Source organism: Octopus bimaculoides, chromosome 2, assembly GCF_046866305.1.
Source record: "Octopus bimaculoides isolate indiv1 chromosome 2, ASM4686630v1, whole genome shotgun sequence".
NCBI classification, from domain to species: domain Eukaryota; kingdom Metazoa; phylum Mollusca; class Cephalopoda; order Octopoda; family Octopodidae; genus Octopus; species Octopus bimaculoides.
In genome coordinates, this window is record NC_142929.1 from 49,222,320 (window position 1) to 49,238,467 (window position 16,148).

At 36.3% G+C, this 16,148-nt stretch overlaps 1 protein-coding gene across 1 annotated transcript in view; it reads right to left on the minus strand.

Moving 5' to 3' along the window:
• The window catches only part of LOC106871625 (uncharacterized), a 587,895-nt gene extending 571,963 nt beyond the window's left edge, over positions 1–15,932 (minus strand). Inside the window, exon 1 of the mRNA XM_014918237.3 lies at positions 14,584–15,932. The gene's annotated coding sequence lies outside the window, so the exon portion shown is untranslated. The remainder of the gene's footprint in view (positions 1–14,583) is intronic.
• Positions 15,933–16,148: the final 216 nt, after the last annotated feature.

Genomic DNA, 16,148 nt, shown 5'->3' on the forward strand with positions numbered 1-16,148 from the left:
GCACTTTCCGTGGATATGCCTTTGTAACTCAAAAGTGGTAGATTGTCACAAACATTTGAATGTGGCTGTTTAACCTGCATGAAAGAGCAACCTGCCAAATCTCTCTCAGAAAAGGCGACATTGGATAATATAGCCATGGGTTGCTTGTACTTAAGTAAAAAGAAAAAAAAAGAAAAGACAGGCTGGCTGCAGCTAGATTAATTTTGAGCATAGATCTGTTCAATCAGGGTAAACCTTGTGCTTTATTCTAACTCTTCTTTCTATTTTGCCCCTCAATGTTTCTCACACATTACTTCTCTCCTTTTCTCTCTAACATACATAAACATGAAGCAACCCTACTCCTGCTCTCAGTGTGGATGCTCAGTCTATCATTTATATGTTTCTCATTTTGGTCATTGGACTGCAGTCATGCTGGGACACCACATTGAAGAGCTGGTCATATGAAAAAAAAAACATGCATACAAGAATTTTGCAGGCAGATATAGCTGATGTTATTGATCTTACTTTGATATTCTTTATTTTATCAGATCAAAAGCAGAGTTACTGCAGCAACATTTGAACTCAGAATGTAAAGTGCCATAACTTAATATTGATTTCAAATTCTGGCACAAGGCCAGCAATTTCGGAGGAGGGGGAAGTTGATTACATCAAACCTAGTACTCAAATGGTACTTATTTTATCAACCTTGAAAGGATGAAAGGCAAAGTCAACCTCAGCGGAATTTGATCTCAGAATGGGAAGACGAATGAAATGCTGCTAAGCATTTCACCCTGTCTACTAACAACAATCTGCTAAAATTGAAGACTTTCAGACAATGAATATTTAAGGATAAATATATAGATATTTTATATTAATAGATCCAACATACACAGAGTACAAACAGCAGAAAAAATTAAAGGGGTGGAATATATATATATATATATATATATATATATATATACATGAGTTATCTAAGAGTCCATAAGTCAGGGAAAAGATGCACTCATATCTGTCAATAGATCTATAAACAGGAGAAAAACAAGATATACGGAACACAGCTGATTTCCTCATCAGTCAGTGTCTGAAAAATCCTAGCAGTTTCACACTTTTATACTACTGAGACCGCTCAAATTCAGCAGGTAAGGTTATATAATCAGATTGTTACCTAATACTCTGTTGTATTTCTCGCATGAAACCGATTGGTAAGATCAGCCATGATGGATATATAATACTGTACATTTCGGATATGCATATACATGACACACTCCTTTTAGTTTCCATCTACCAAATCCTCAAATCCACTTACAAGGTTTTGTTTAATTCAGGTCAGGCTTACAGAAGAAGACACTTGTCCAAGGTGCCATGCAGTGAGACTGAATCTGAAACATGTAGTTGAGAAGGAAACCGCTTAACCACACTGTCGAAAATTTAAATCATTAGATACAGACTTTTTTTGCTGAGAGAGAGTGTTACATTTTATATAATGGCAGTGTAGTTTAATGAAAACCTAACAAACTGTAGCCTGGTATGTATACTATTACCTAGTACAGATTTTTGCATGGGAATAAGGAGCTAAATGATAAAATCCATCAAACTAAAAGAATAAATGATTCAGAAAGAGTTGAAAAACACTGCACCACACTGTTGCTGAACCTGACAGAAACAGCAGTAACCCCTGCCATTTTTTATGAAATAAAATACAACAGGAATACTTTTAATCCTAGGTTTGCTCAAAGACATTTAATTAAGAATTGAAGAATAGTATCCTTCTTATTGATATCTCTAAAGTGATGGGAACAGTTATTGTTGATCATCATGACATCATAAATATTCTGTTTAGCAGTTACTTTTCAGTATTCATTGAGCCAGAATCAGAAGATTGTTCTTGTTGCTGTTTTCTACATAACACAAGGTTAAAAAAAAATGGTCTCAGCTTTAGAAAACTATTTGAAAGCCAATAGCAATAATACTCAGTATAAACAGAACACTTGATGATATATGTCATATGTACAATCTATCAAACTAACAAGGGTGGTTCGACATGGTTACTCATGCCATTAAAAGTAACAGTTAAATCTCGCTTATCTATCATCCTAGAGTCTAATAAAAAAAAAGGACATTTTAGAAAGTGTAGTCATGGATATAGGGAAAAATGTTATGATCACAGATAGAACATGCTTGATCATAGCTGTTCTTGAACAGGGTTAAACGATAACAACTGCACAAACAATCTAACTGCCACCCAGCTAAAGAGCAAAACCTTCCAATGAAACATGCTCTCCAAAACTAAACCCCTGGATGTTAAGTTCGTTTTTCCCATCACAAACGAATTACAAGAGCTAGAGCCCACAAAGAAAATGGTTTATCAACAGGCTTCTATGAAGTCATTCGGCTTACTAAGAAATTAGAGCCAAATCCCCCTCAGATCATACATTCTATTGTTATAAAAATATAGAAGAGGTACATTACATAACTAAATCTTGGACATATTCCTGACAAGACAGGTTAGTTACAACAGAAATACCTTCTGATTAGAGGTGTACTCCATCAGGGTTGATATAGAGTAAAAGCAACAGCTAGGGTTCATTTCAGTTAGTAATTCCTAACAATTAAGGCAGTGAGCTGGCAAAATCTTTAGCATGCTGGGCAAAATGCTTGGTGGCATTTTTTCCATCTTTATATTCTTTAAATTCCTCTGAGGTCGACTTTGCCTTTCATCCTTTCAGGGTCAATAAAATAAGTATCAGCTGAGTACTGGGGTCAAATTAATCGATTTACCCATCCTCTAAAATTGTTGGCTTTGTACCAAAATTCAAAACCATTATTCCTAACAGTCAAGGCAGACATACTGGCAAAATGCTTAGTGACTTTTCGTCTGTGTGTACATTTTGAGTTCAAATTCTACTGAGGCCGACTTTGCCTTTCATCCTTTGGGGCTTTGATGTAATAAGTACCAGTTGAGCAATGGGATTCATGTAATCAATTTACCCATCCCCTAAAATTACTGGCCTTCTGCTAAAATTTGGAACTAATATTCCTAACAGTCAAAGATTCTCATTACTTTCTTAAAGTCTATCTTGACAAAGTAAATAACTGTTTGCTGTTTTTACCTTTTAAAGTCTGTTTAGAGACCTTGAGAGTTTTCAAGGAGATATTAATTCCAATTTGGTATAAAATCTGAGTTTTTCTCATGACATCACAGCCTTTGCCAATATTTTTCTTCAACAACTTTTAAATATTTTCCCAAACTGTGTTAACACTTCTTTAGGTGACCGTTTCTCTATACTGGTAAGTTATTATTTGATTAAAGTTGGTACAAAGTTTGTTTTATTACCAGTCTGGTGATAAAGGAACAGTGTCTATGGCCAATAAAGGTACACACACTAGTGATCAATGTGAATGGAGTTCTGATAGAACTTCTAAGGGCCTACTCCTGCAGGGTAAATGAGAAGAAAGACTTGCAAGAAATAAGTACGAGCTTCCTAATCACTCAGCTGAACTTTTTGTGAATTATTGAAACTGTTTTTTGAAAAGAACAAACAAAAGAAAACATGGTGCTGCAGAGAACATTCTCTTCCAAACTAGGAAGCTGTGTATAATTTCAGACCAACCCCATTTAACACCCCGACTTCACTTCCTCTTATCATTCCACTTGTGTCTTAACCCCACCACAAAAATCCTATGCTAAACACTTTGCTCAATCCTTCTATCCCGAAAACGAATACTACCGCCAAAAATTCTATCCCTGACCATGTTTTTAACTACAAGCTTCAGTCTAAAGAATTTCAAACTGAATATCAGCAATACCAATCACTAAGGTCTTCTAGAACAGCCTGCAAAGGCTCAGGTGCCATCCATATTCTTTAAACTAAATATATATTTTCAGAAAGTTGTATGAAGTTTTTAACAGCTGAAGGTTGAGTTGATGAATAATGTTGGTTGGTATGTCATGTGATGGGGTGGACAGCCCACATAAAGCTAGAGGAACTTGACCATCTCATGATGAGTTAAAATGTGGGTACTCAAAGGTAAAGAGCCAAACTATGAACGTGTTTCTACTACAAATTTATAATATACAGATATGAAAACAACTTTGTGTTATCAGACATCTAGAACTTGCTTTATATTTGTATTCTCTGAATAAATGGATTGTTGAATATAAATTAATACACAATTTTTAGTTCTCCAATTTATGATTACACACACATATATATATTCAGTAAACAGAGTTTGCCAAGATGAATATTACTTTTTTTCAAAACTTTATTTGTTTTTATCTCATCATTATCATTAAATCAATTATGATTTATTTCCTTGCAGCAACAAAAGTTCAAATAATGTCATAACAGCCATTTTTTTTTAACAACCCTGCTGACCTGTATTGTTTTCTTTATTCCAGCCTTTCAGCTATCGGCTTCATATTCATATGAAGCCTGAAGGCAGCCAGATAGTGACCTGGCTAATAATTCGTTTCTTATATGATTGAAGTCACTTTCATTGCAGATGATGTAAGCTGTCACACAACACTGTATCAGACAGTAGAGCCAGACATCTCTCACAAACAATGGTTTGGTGGCATGTACCATGTTCTTTCTAATTGTTTTAGAAGCCTGTGTAGTCACAAGCAGACATAAACAACCTCTTGGATCTTCTCGCCTTTCACTGAGTGGAATAGCCATGATGTGCTAGTTGGAGAGAGACAGACAGACAGACAGACAGACAGAGATGCATCAGTATCTTGGTAGGAATTCATTACAGCTGACCATACTGGAGCAATGTGAAGTGAAGTGCCTTGGCCATGTTAACCCTTTAGCATTCAGATTATTCTATCAAATGTAATATTTATTCATTCCACATAGTTTTGAATTAATCATGCATTATCTCATAGCTTTGTGATTTCAATGATGTGACTGTATATGTTTTTAGAATGACATTGTAGAGTAGATGTGAGAGGCTAGACCTGGCCAGTTTGAACATAAAACAGGAAGAACATTTTGGCTAGATATGGCTGGTTTAAATGCTTGAAGGGTTAAACCAGTTGATGTAAAAATTCTGCTACTTCTAAAATGGAAAATTTGAACTATAAAGCTTCTACCCCATTTCCATCTATCAAATTTCCAGTAGCAGAGCTAGGACGAGGGGTATGTCTACTCTGCGGGGGAAGCACTTTTTGGGTCTGCTTTATAAGTCTGAATAGGTTTAGGGATCCTGTGATGGGGATGCAAATTTAAGGACTGTCCTGAGCAGCACACACATATGCACACACACACTAGACACACCAATGCAAATTTCATTCCTATTACTTTGGTTATTCCATAGCTATGATGAAGACATTTGCCAAAGATATCATGCAATGAAATCAACACAACCATACCTGAATCAGATAAACTCTTCAAGAATAAACAGCTTAGAAATAGTAAGCTTAACGTAAATTAAATTCAATGTCTGTAAAGTACTTTTTGAGAGCTGTAATCAGTGGCAAGTGCCATATGACCAGTTGGTTTAACCTGGCTTCTCAGCCACATGGTTCTGGGTTCAGTCCCACTGCATGACATCTTGGGTAAGTGTCTTCTACTATAGCCTCAGGCTGACCAAATCCTTGTGAGTGGATGTGGTAGATAGAAACTGAAAGAAGCCCATCATAGAACTAGAGGTAGACTCAGGTGGGTTGGCATGAAAATGGTTGGTATAGGTGCAGGTGTGGCTGTGTGGTAAGAAGCTTGCTTCCTAACCACATGGTTCCATATTTAGTGCCACTGCATGACACATTGGGCAAATGTCTTCTACTATAGCCGCAGGCTGACCAAAACCTTGTGAGTGGATTTGGTAGAGAGAAACTAAAAGAAACCTGTCATATATACGTGTGTGTGTGTGTTTATTGAGACTTTTTTAAAGTTACAGGGACATAAACATCAGCTGTCAACCATGTAGTGACAAAGACATGCACGCATGCACACAGACACATACATTATATATATATAATACATAATCTTGTGAGTGGACTTGGTAAGGGAGAAACTGAAAGAAGTCCATCATATATATATAAGTGTGTGTGTCTTTGTGTCTGTGTTTGTTCCTCACCACCGCTTTACAATCGGTGTTGGTGTGTTTACTTCCCCATAACTTAGCATTTCAATAAAAGGAACTGATGGAATAAGAATCAGGCTTTAAAAAAAAAATAGAAAAGTATTGGGGTTGATTCATTTGACTAAAAGTTCTACGAGGCAGTGCCCCAGCATGGCCTTAATCTAATGACTGAAAGATACTTTCATTTTATATCAATGTGCATCATTGAAGAGACGTTTCGTCTCAGAAACTGAAAGGAAACTTGCACTGGCAGATGCAAAGATTGCATGATCTTGACGTCAACAGGAAATTATGGTGACATCAAAATACTGACTATCCTAGAAGAAAACTAGAAAACAATCCTAAAATCAGCCAAAAGAATGTTGTAGTCTTCTATATCACTCTGGCATGACTGATGCAATGACAAGAAATGAAAGAGCGGTAATATGAGGTAAGAGGTGTTAAGGTGGTGAGCTGGCAGAATCGTTACCATGCTGGGATAAAAGCTTAGCAGCATTTCTAGTAACTTAACACTCAGAATTCAAATTCCACCAAGGTCAGTTTTGCCTTTCATGCTTTCAGGGTTGATAAAATAAGTCAATGTAATTAACTGGGGTCAATGTAATTGACTCGACCCCTTACCCCGAAATTGCTGGCCTTGTGTTAAAATTTGAAACCAATATGGGGTAAGGTGTCAAAGATGAAGAAAACACCATCTTACAGAGCATGAGCTACCTTTGTTAAGAAATAAAAGAATATGATATATTTATTCTTTAACTTGTCTTAGTTACTGGACTGCAGCCATGCTAGGATTCTGCCTTGAAAGGTTTAGTTGAATACATCTACCCCATTACTTATTCTTTTTATGCTCAGTACTTATTTTATTGAGGCCTTTTTTTAAGTTACAGGGACATAAACATCAGTTGTTAACCATATGGTGATAAACACAAAAACATGCATGCATTCACACAAACAGACACACATTATATATTCTTTTATTCTTTTACTTGTTTCAGTCATTTGACTGTGGCCATGCTAGGGCACCGCCTTTAGTTAAGCAAATTGCCCCCAAGACTTATTCTTTGTAAGCCTAGTATTTATTTCATCGGTCTCTTTTGCCAAGCCACTAAGTTACGGGGGACGTAAACACACTAGCATTGGTTGTCAAGCGATAATGGGGGGATAAACACAGACACACAAACATATACACACAGACGTGTATATATATATATATATATATATATATATATATACGACAGGCTTCTTTCAGTTTCCGTCTACCAAATCCACTCACAAGGCTTTGGTTGACCTGGGTCTATAGTAGAAGACACTATGCAGTGGGACTGAACCCAGAACCATGTGGTTGGTAAGCAAGCTCCTTACCACACAGCCACTCCTGTGCATATATATACATATACACACACACACACACACACACACACACACACACACACACACACACACACATATATATGATAGGCCTCCAGTTTCTGTGAACCAAATTCATTCACAAAGCATTGGTCAGGTGAGGTATGTAGAAAACACTTACCTAAGGTGCAACATGGTGGGGCTGAAGAAAACTTAAATGAGTGTATGTGTATCTGTGTGCATGCATACATGTGTGCATGTATGTATAAAAGTAAAGGTAAAGTTACTTTGTCGAGTCATAAGGGCCGGTTTCCCAGTTTCATGGCATATACATTTCTCACTCGGTCAGGACACTGGTCTATCACCGGATTACTCATTTTTGTCAGCTGAGTGGACTGGAGCAATGAGAAATGAAGTGTTTTGCTCAAGAACACAATGCGTCACCCAGTCCAGGAATCAAAACCACAATCTTATAGTCATGGGTCCAACACCCTAACCACTAAGCCACATGCCTCCATATTTATAAGTATGTATATATATATAGAGAGAGTGAGAGAGGGGTTTTAGACTTGAGTTACTATAAGTACTATAGTCAGGAGAGCTTATATAGCATGCTGTATACTGTCATAAAGCATGAAATTTATGATAGCGCAATTTTAAATCTGATGTATATTAAATGATATTTATCTCTCACAGGATGGAGTACTTCTTTGGTTGATCCCATATATAAAGAGTTTTCACTCATCACTGCATCTCACTTCTCAAGATCTGAAGTGTTTCCTCTCCACCAGACCCTACTAGCCACAACATTCAGTCTGTCTGCCACGGAACATTTTCTTTTTTCCTACAACTATCATATTGCAGCAACTCAAGAGGAATGTTAATCACACAAGACGCAGAGGGTTTGCAAAGAGGTCAGGAGTTAATCCTTTCCTCCAGAATACACTGATGCAATAAAAATATACTTTTGCATTCAAAGATGCATTCTGATCTTTTGTACATCTTCATGTGAGTATGGAAAGGAACAGATAATTTTTCAGATAACAGCCACTTCCACTCCCCATTTCACACACCTCACCAGGAAGAAAAAAGAAAATGGTTAGAAACTAGTAAGACGGAAGTATATTTATGCCAAAGGAAGGATGTCTACTGCTATATGAGAAACCAGAAACTAGACAAACAATATATCTGCCTAAATGTGTGTATACGTTTAATGCTTATGTTTCAGGGAGTGTATGTGTGTGTGAAATATATATAAATATATATATGTATATATACACATCTTTGCTTCTCTTTTTTATTTGTTTTACTCATTAAATTGTGACCATGTTGGGGCAATGCCTGGAGGTATTTTTTTATTTGAATGAATCGACACCAGTACTTATTTTTGTTTTTAAGCCTAGTACTTATCCTATTAGTCTCTTCAGCCGAACTGCTAAGTTACGGGGACATAAACACACCAACACCGATTGTCAAGTGGTGGTGGGGAACAAACACAGACACACACACACATGTCCATTGTCTGAATAATTCTTTTTCTGTTGCATTTGCATTATTATTTCATTGAAAATCCCTTTCTGTTATTCATTTGTATTTGTAAATGTGTAATTATTTTCCTTCTGTTGTATAGCCGAAAGGTGTTCATCTGTTGTATGCATATAATTCTAGCTTTCTTGTTTTTGTTTGCGTTCTTGTATACATTCATTTGCTTTTCCCAGAAGCTTAATGCGTTTAGCTTAAGTCTCTGGCACCTACTGAATTTGAGTGGTCTCAGTAGTATAAAAGAGTGAAACTGCTAGGATTTTCCAGACACTGAATGATGAGGAAATCAACTGTGTTCTGTATATCTTGTTTTTGTCCTGTTTACTGCTTGTTATGTCGTTGTCTATTTTTCCGCATATTGTGTTTTGTTGGATTTCCATTTGTTGTGTTCTTTCTGTCCTACCCTTGATTTATATATATATATATATATATATATATAAATAATTGCTAGTCCCACAAAATATGTTTCACCTATGACTCTTCAGGAACTTGTCATACTCTGTGGTAAGAAACTTGCTTCCAAACGACATGGTTCCAGGTTCAGTTCCACTGTGTGACAAACTTGGATAAGTGTCCTCTACTATAGCCTTGGGCTGACCAAAGCCTTGTGAGTGGATTTGGTAGATGGAAACTGAAAGAAGCCATTGTGTGTGTGTGTGTGTGTTTGTATCTGTGTCTGTCTCCCACCACTACTTGACAACCGGTGTTGGTGTGTTTACATCCCTGTAACTTAGAAGCTCTTCAAAGAGACCAATACTACTAGGCTTAAAAAAGATATAAGTCCTGGGGTCAATTTGTTTGACTAAAATCCTTCAAGGTCATGCCTCAGCATGGCCACAGTCAAATGATAAATAAATAATAAAAGATAAAGAAAAGTATGTATTTATTTATATGAGTATGTGTGTGAGCATGCACATGTGTCCTTCCTTTCTGCCTTGGGTCCTCAGTTACAGATAGATACATAGGCACACTTTCAAGGCATTATGATATATCTTGAAAAATTTAAACAGGATGGAACCCATCCCTGTCCTGATCTGAACACAGGAGATTTCTACTAACGAGTAACAGAAAGCAGAATCAGCCTCAAGCACTGTATTGGTACTTTATTCATTGCTCCTGAAAGAGTGAAAAGTGAAGTTGACTTCCACAGGATTTGATCCTGGAGTCATAGCACCAGCTATATACCATCTTATTTCTTTATTGCCCAAAAGGGGCTAAACATAGAGAGGACAAACAAGGACAGACAAGGGGATTAGGTCGATTACATCGACCTCAGTACATAACTGGTACTTAATTTATCGACTCCGAAAGGTTGAAAGGCAAAGTCGCCCTCAACGGAATTTGAACTCTTAACGTAATGGCAAACGAAATACCGCTAAGCATTTCGCCCGGCGTGCTAACGTTTCTGCCAGTTCGCCGGCTATATACCATCTATAATGCTTTGCAGTATATGTTCTAACAACTCAGTCAGTTTATGTGCGTGTGTGTGTGTGTGTGTGTCTGTGGCTGAGTGACAAGAAGTTTAGTTCCCAACCACATGGTTGTGAGTTCAGTCCAGCTATATGGCACCTCAGGTAAGTGTCTCCTACTATAGCCCCAAGTCAACCAAAACCTTTGATAAACAGAAACTGGAACAGGCCCGTGATATGTGTGTGTGTGTATATATGTTTGTCTTCGTGTTTGTCCCTCTCCACCACCGCTTGACAGCCGGTGTTTGTCTGTTTACGTCCCTGTAGCCTAGCGTTTCAGCATAACGGACCGATAGAATAAGTCCAACACTTAAAAAGTAAGCACTGAGGTCGATTCGTTCGACTAATCTCAAAACGGTGCCCCAGCATGGCCGAAGTTCAATAACTGAAACAAAAGATATATGCTTGCAAATACAAAGATCTCTCTCTCTCTCTCTCTCTATCTATCTATATATATATATATATATATATATATATATATATATATATATATGTATGTATATGCATGTATCTATGGATATATGTATTGTGAATGCGTGTGCTTGCGTACATGTATGTGTTTGTATACGTGTACGTATCAACGTTTATGCATATGTAAACAGAACATACACGAAACTGCATTTGTGCAATTGTAGATTGAAGGAGTTGCTACATCTGCAGTGTTGCTTATATGTGAGTATGAATGTTGTCAACGTGTGCATAATTTTGCATACATACAATGCATATTTATTTGTATGTGCATGCAGGCAAATCCGTTTAATCACTATTTATACAGTTATCTATTGCTATCAATTCACACACACACACACACACACAAACGCATACACAAGTATTCTATATATTTAGAGTATATGGAAGACAGCGCATATGTTATGTACGTGTGTGTGTATGTATGTGTATTCATAGTCAAGAATGTATGTATGTATGTGTTTATTAAACAGTGTTTACGTATCTGTTTCTTTCTGCCTCCCTCATTCTTTCTATCACCGGTTCATATGTAAGCGCATATTTGTGTGTGTGTGTGTGTGTGTGTGTGTATGTATGTAGAGAGAGAGAGAGAGAGAGATTCGAAGTAAATTATGCATACACACACACACGCTCTGTAATTATAATTATTACTACCACTGTTATTATTATTATTATTATTATTATTATTATTATTACTAAGTGCAAAATGTTTTACTGAGTGAAAGTGAAAGAGAGAGAGTCAGACAGGCAGGACATTATAACTGGGGGAAATGGCACAAAAGATGTATAAAACAGCAGTGAAAACGGAAGCATGTGATAGAGACGTTCAGGATAAATGGTTAAGATTGAATGAGCAGAATCAGCGGGGTTAAAAGAAAAAAGAAAAAAACGGACGAAGAGACAGGACAAATAAAAAGAAGTAAAGAAAAGAAAAGGTGGGGGGGGGGAGAATATGTTGCTATTTCTCGAATGAGATGAGGGTCTACCGCTTGTCTTCAATAGTGCTTCCCGAACTTTTTTTTAACCCTCACTTTAATGCAAACAAATACATCAGCGGCTTTTGTGTGTGAGTGTGTGTACACACATATAATATTTATAAGCTAAAACATAAATGCGATATGCAATTTACAGAATTCAAAATAATTTGATATTTCTTAATTTAATAAATGAACCGTAATCATCAATAAGGTCCATGAACTAGATGGTTTTTTTCTGATTTATTTTTCTTTTTCTGCCTTGTGTGTTTGCATGCACTTTAGATAAACATCCTATTTCATACAGAATGCATTTAAGTTTCTTTCGTTTTACTGATTTGTTTATTTATTTATTGTTCCGTTTTCCATTTAATAAAGTAAGGGCTTTCTTTTTAGAAATCAGTTTGCATTTTTCACATTTATTTTCTTAGAATTTTATATTTGTCGTACACCTGTGTGCTACAGATCACCGCATGAGAATCACTCTATGTGAGTGAGAGAAAGAGGCAGAGAGGAAAAAATAGACAGATGGATTGAATAAGAGAAGCATACAGATAGTCAGACAGATAGATATACAAACAGACAGATAGCTAGACAGCTACACTGACATAGATAGATAGATAGATAGATAGACAGATAGATAGAGATAGACAAACAGACAGACAGATAGATAGACACAGATTGATACAAATAGATAGATAGATAGATAGATAGATAATTAGACAGACAGATAGATAGACAGAAAGATAGATACACAGACAGATAGATAGACAGAGAGACAGATAGACAGACAGACAGACAGATAGATAGACAGGCAGATAGACAGACAGACAGATAGATAGACAGGCAGATAGACAGACAGACAGATAGATTGACAGAAAGATAGATAGACAGAAAGATAGATTGACAGAAAGATAGATTGACAGACAGACAGATAGATAGACAGATAAACAGACAGACTGATAGATATTGAAGGATTGAAAATTTTCAGAGAAAGAGTTGGGGAGATAGAATGTTTGTATGTCTTGCTTGGGAAGGAAAGAGGGAACGACGAAGGGTTTGTAAAAGCTGCAACAGGCTGACAGGCATTTCAGAAAAGCGATGTTATATACAAATAGAAGAGTGCTGCACACAAACACATGTGTGTGTGCACGCGAGCACTTATAACTGTGTGTATACATTTGTATTAATACATAAATGTGTGTGTGTGTGCACTTCTATTTGCGTGTGTATGTGTGCATGAACTTATATTTGTGTTTATATAACTTGATGCGTGTGCGTGTGTGTGTACCATTCTCTGTGTATATGCATAGATGTGTATGTGTGTGCACGGTTAGATTGAGTGTGTACGTGCGTGTACTTATATTTGCGTGCATACATCAAGATACAAGAGTGTGTACGAATATTCGTGTGTATACATGTGTACACGTATCTGAGTGTGCACATTTATATTTCTGCATGTATGTGCGTGTGTGCACTTATATGTGTGTGTGTGTGTATATATTTATATTTATGTATGTGAATATATATGTTCGAGTGTGTTGTGTGTATGCACCGATATTTGTGAGTATAATATGAGTGAGTTCACTTACATTTGCATGTGCGTGCTTGTGTGTAGACATGTGTGTGTCTGTGTTAGCATATATATGTGTGTGTGCGTGTGTGAGTGTATATTAGAGAGTACATATATATGAATGTGTGCAACTAAATACAACGCGAATGCGCATATCATAGAGAAAAACACACACAAGGCAAAGATGACAAGCAGACAGAAACGAGTTGAACGTACAATACGTATTAAATATGATAAAACTACTTGTAGAGTTATTAAATAAAACTGGTGTAATTTGTCATTGAAGTAAATAACTAAAACACATAAACATTCTTATAAGAAGATACATGGTTCACTTTCTGTTACATTTTATGTGATTTCCCCCCCCCCCCCCCAATGGATTTGCATGTTTACATATGTCTGCATATTCGTATGAGTTCTCAAACACACACGAATATGTGACAGTGTATATACAAACGAATATTTGAATATATACACACACGAATAGATAGATAGAGAGATAGATAGATACGAATATGTATGCACACGTATGTAAATATACAAGTAAGTATGCAGAATTATATACACACACGAAAATCTATATAGACAAAAATGTTTGCACATACATACACGAACATATTACATGTATTTACATATATATATATGCATACATACAAATATGCATGCATATACGAAAATGCACATATCTTTGATGTATGTTTGTATCAAATGTACAAAACTAATATATATATATATATATATATATATATATACAAATATGCATGCATATACATAAATACATGAATATCTATATGTATGAATATGTATTCATACGCATACATACAAAATATGTATGCATATGCATACATATATCGAATATCTATAAGTACGAATATATATATATATATATATATATATATATATATATATATATATATATATATATATATGTGTGTGTGTGTGTGTGTGTGTGTGTGTGTGTGTATAATATGCACATATTGTATGCATGTACATATATACACGAATATCTATCTATCCATCTATCTAGATAGATAGAGAAGAGAGAGAGAGAGAGAGAGAGAGAGAGAGAGAGAGAGAGAGAGAGAGAGAGAGAGAGACTCTGAACAGAAGAATGATATTGAAGTAGAAAAGAACTGTGACTTACACATTTTCGGTAGCAAGTGTTGTGAATAAACGATTGACCACCGCAAAGAAGGCTGGAGGAAATGATTCTATCCCAGCTGAGAGATGATCGTTTGTTGTTGATGATACTAGACACTAGTCTCAGTAGTAGTAGTAGTAGTAGTAGTTTTGGTGGTGGTAGTGGTGGTGGTACTCGTAATTTGTACTAGTAGTAGTAGTCGTAGTAGTGGTGATTATAATCGCCACGGTCTGTGTTGCTTGCAGTATTTAGTAACCTTAGTCGTACTAGTGAACACTGCTTTGAAGTGTGTTTGTATCAAATGTGTAAGACTTATTTCCTGATGCACACACATATATATACATCTACCTATTTACATATGTAGATTATACACAAAAATTATATATATATATACACAAAAATTATATATATATATACACATATACGTACGTACCTACGTATAGATAGTATAGTCCTTGTGTTTAGGTATACGTGTGCATGTGTCAGTAATATACGTTTATATATGTGTGTGTGTGTGTGTGTGTGTGTGTGTGTGTTAGTTGTATGTATAGTAAAGTCCTTGTGTTTATATATGTGTGTGTATGTCAGTGAATAATACGTATATGTACGTGTGTGTGTGAGTATGTTACTTGCGAAACTGAAACGAACGTAACAAGAGTCAGGGAAGAGAACACGAAAACTAGTTTTGCATCGAAGCTATTATTATTTGTATAGTTTTATAGTAAATTGAGAATCATCCGTTGCATGTGTAGTACTACAAGTAGTAGTAGTAGTAGTAGTTATTGTAGTGATAGTGGTGATAATGGTGGCGGAGGCTGTGATGCTGCTGATGTGACGGGCGAAATAAAATCGTTACCGGGATTTTGTAATGATAGTAACGATGATGATGAAGGTTATTAATTTAGTGGTGGCGCTAGTCAGGCTAAAAGACAGGCACCTAAGCTAAGTAATGTGTCATCCGCGAGGCAATCAGCGCCAACGTATAAGGAATTCCCTTCCTCATCATAAAGCAGCGTAACAGGTAAAAACGAACGTTACTTCCCCCACGAAATGACACACGACCAGCTTGCTTGTGTAATGTGTGCATGCGAGTGTGTGTGTATTTATTAAATACTTATATCTCTGACTTCATGTGCTCAACTGTATTCACGTTTGTTTACGTACTTGTGTGTGCGTGTGTGTATGTGAAAAAGAGAAAGAGACTGGGAGAGAGAGAGAAAGAGACTGGGAGAGAGAGAGAAAGAAAGAATCTTTACTGTTAGTGAGGATGGATAAAAGCAACTGGGATGTTTATATCGTGAGGCTACGGAACTCATTTCACACACACGTCACTAGTTTCATTTTCTATATCTGTATCCATCCATTCATCCATCAACGCATCTATCTATCTATCTATCTATCTATCTATCTACATAGATAGAGATCGTAATATTCATACACATACACACATATGTGCGCGTGTGTATATCATAATTTAAGAAGTAGGAGATGAGGTGAGAGAGAGAGAGTAAGAAAGAAACAGAATTGAAGGATTACGATAGACGTTTTCTGATACGTCGGCGTGCGCA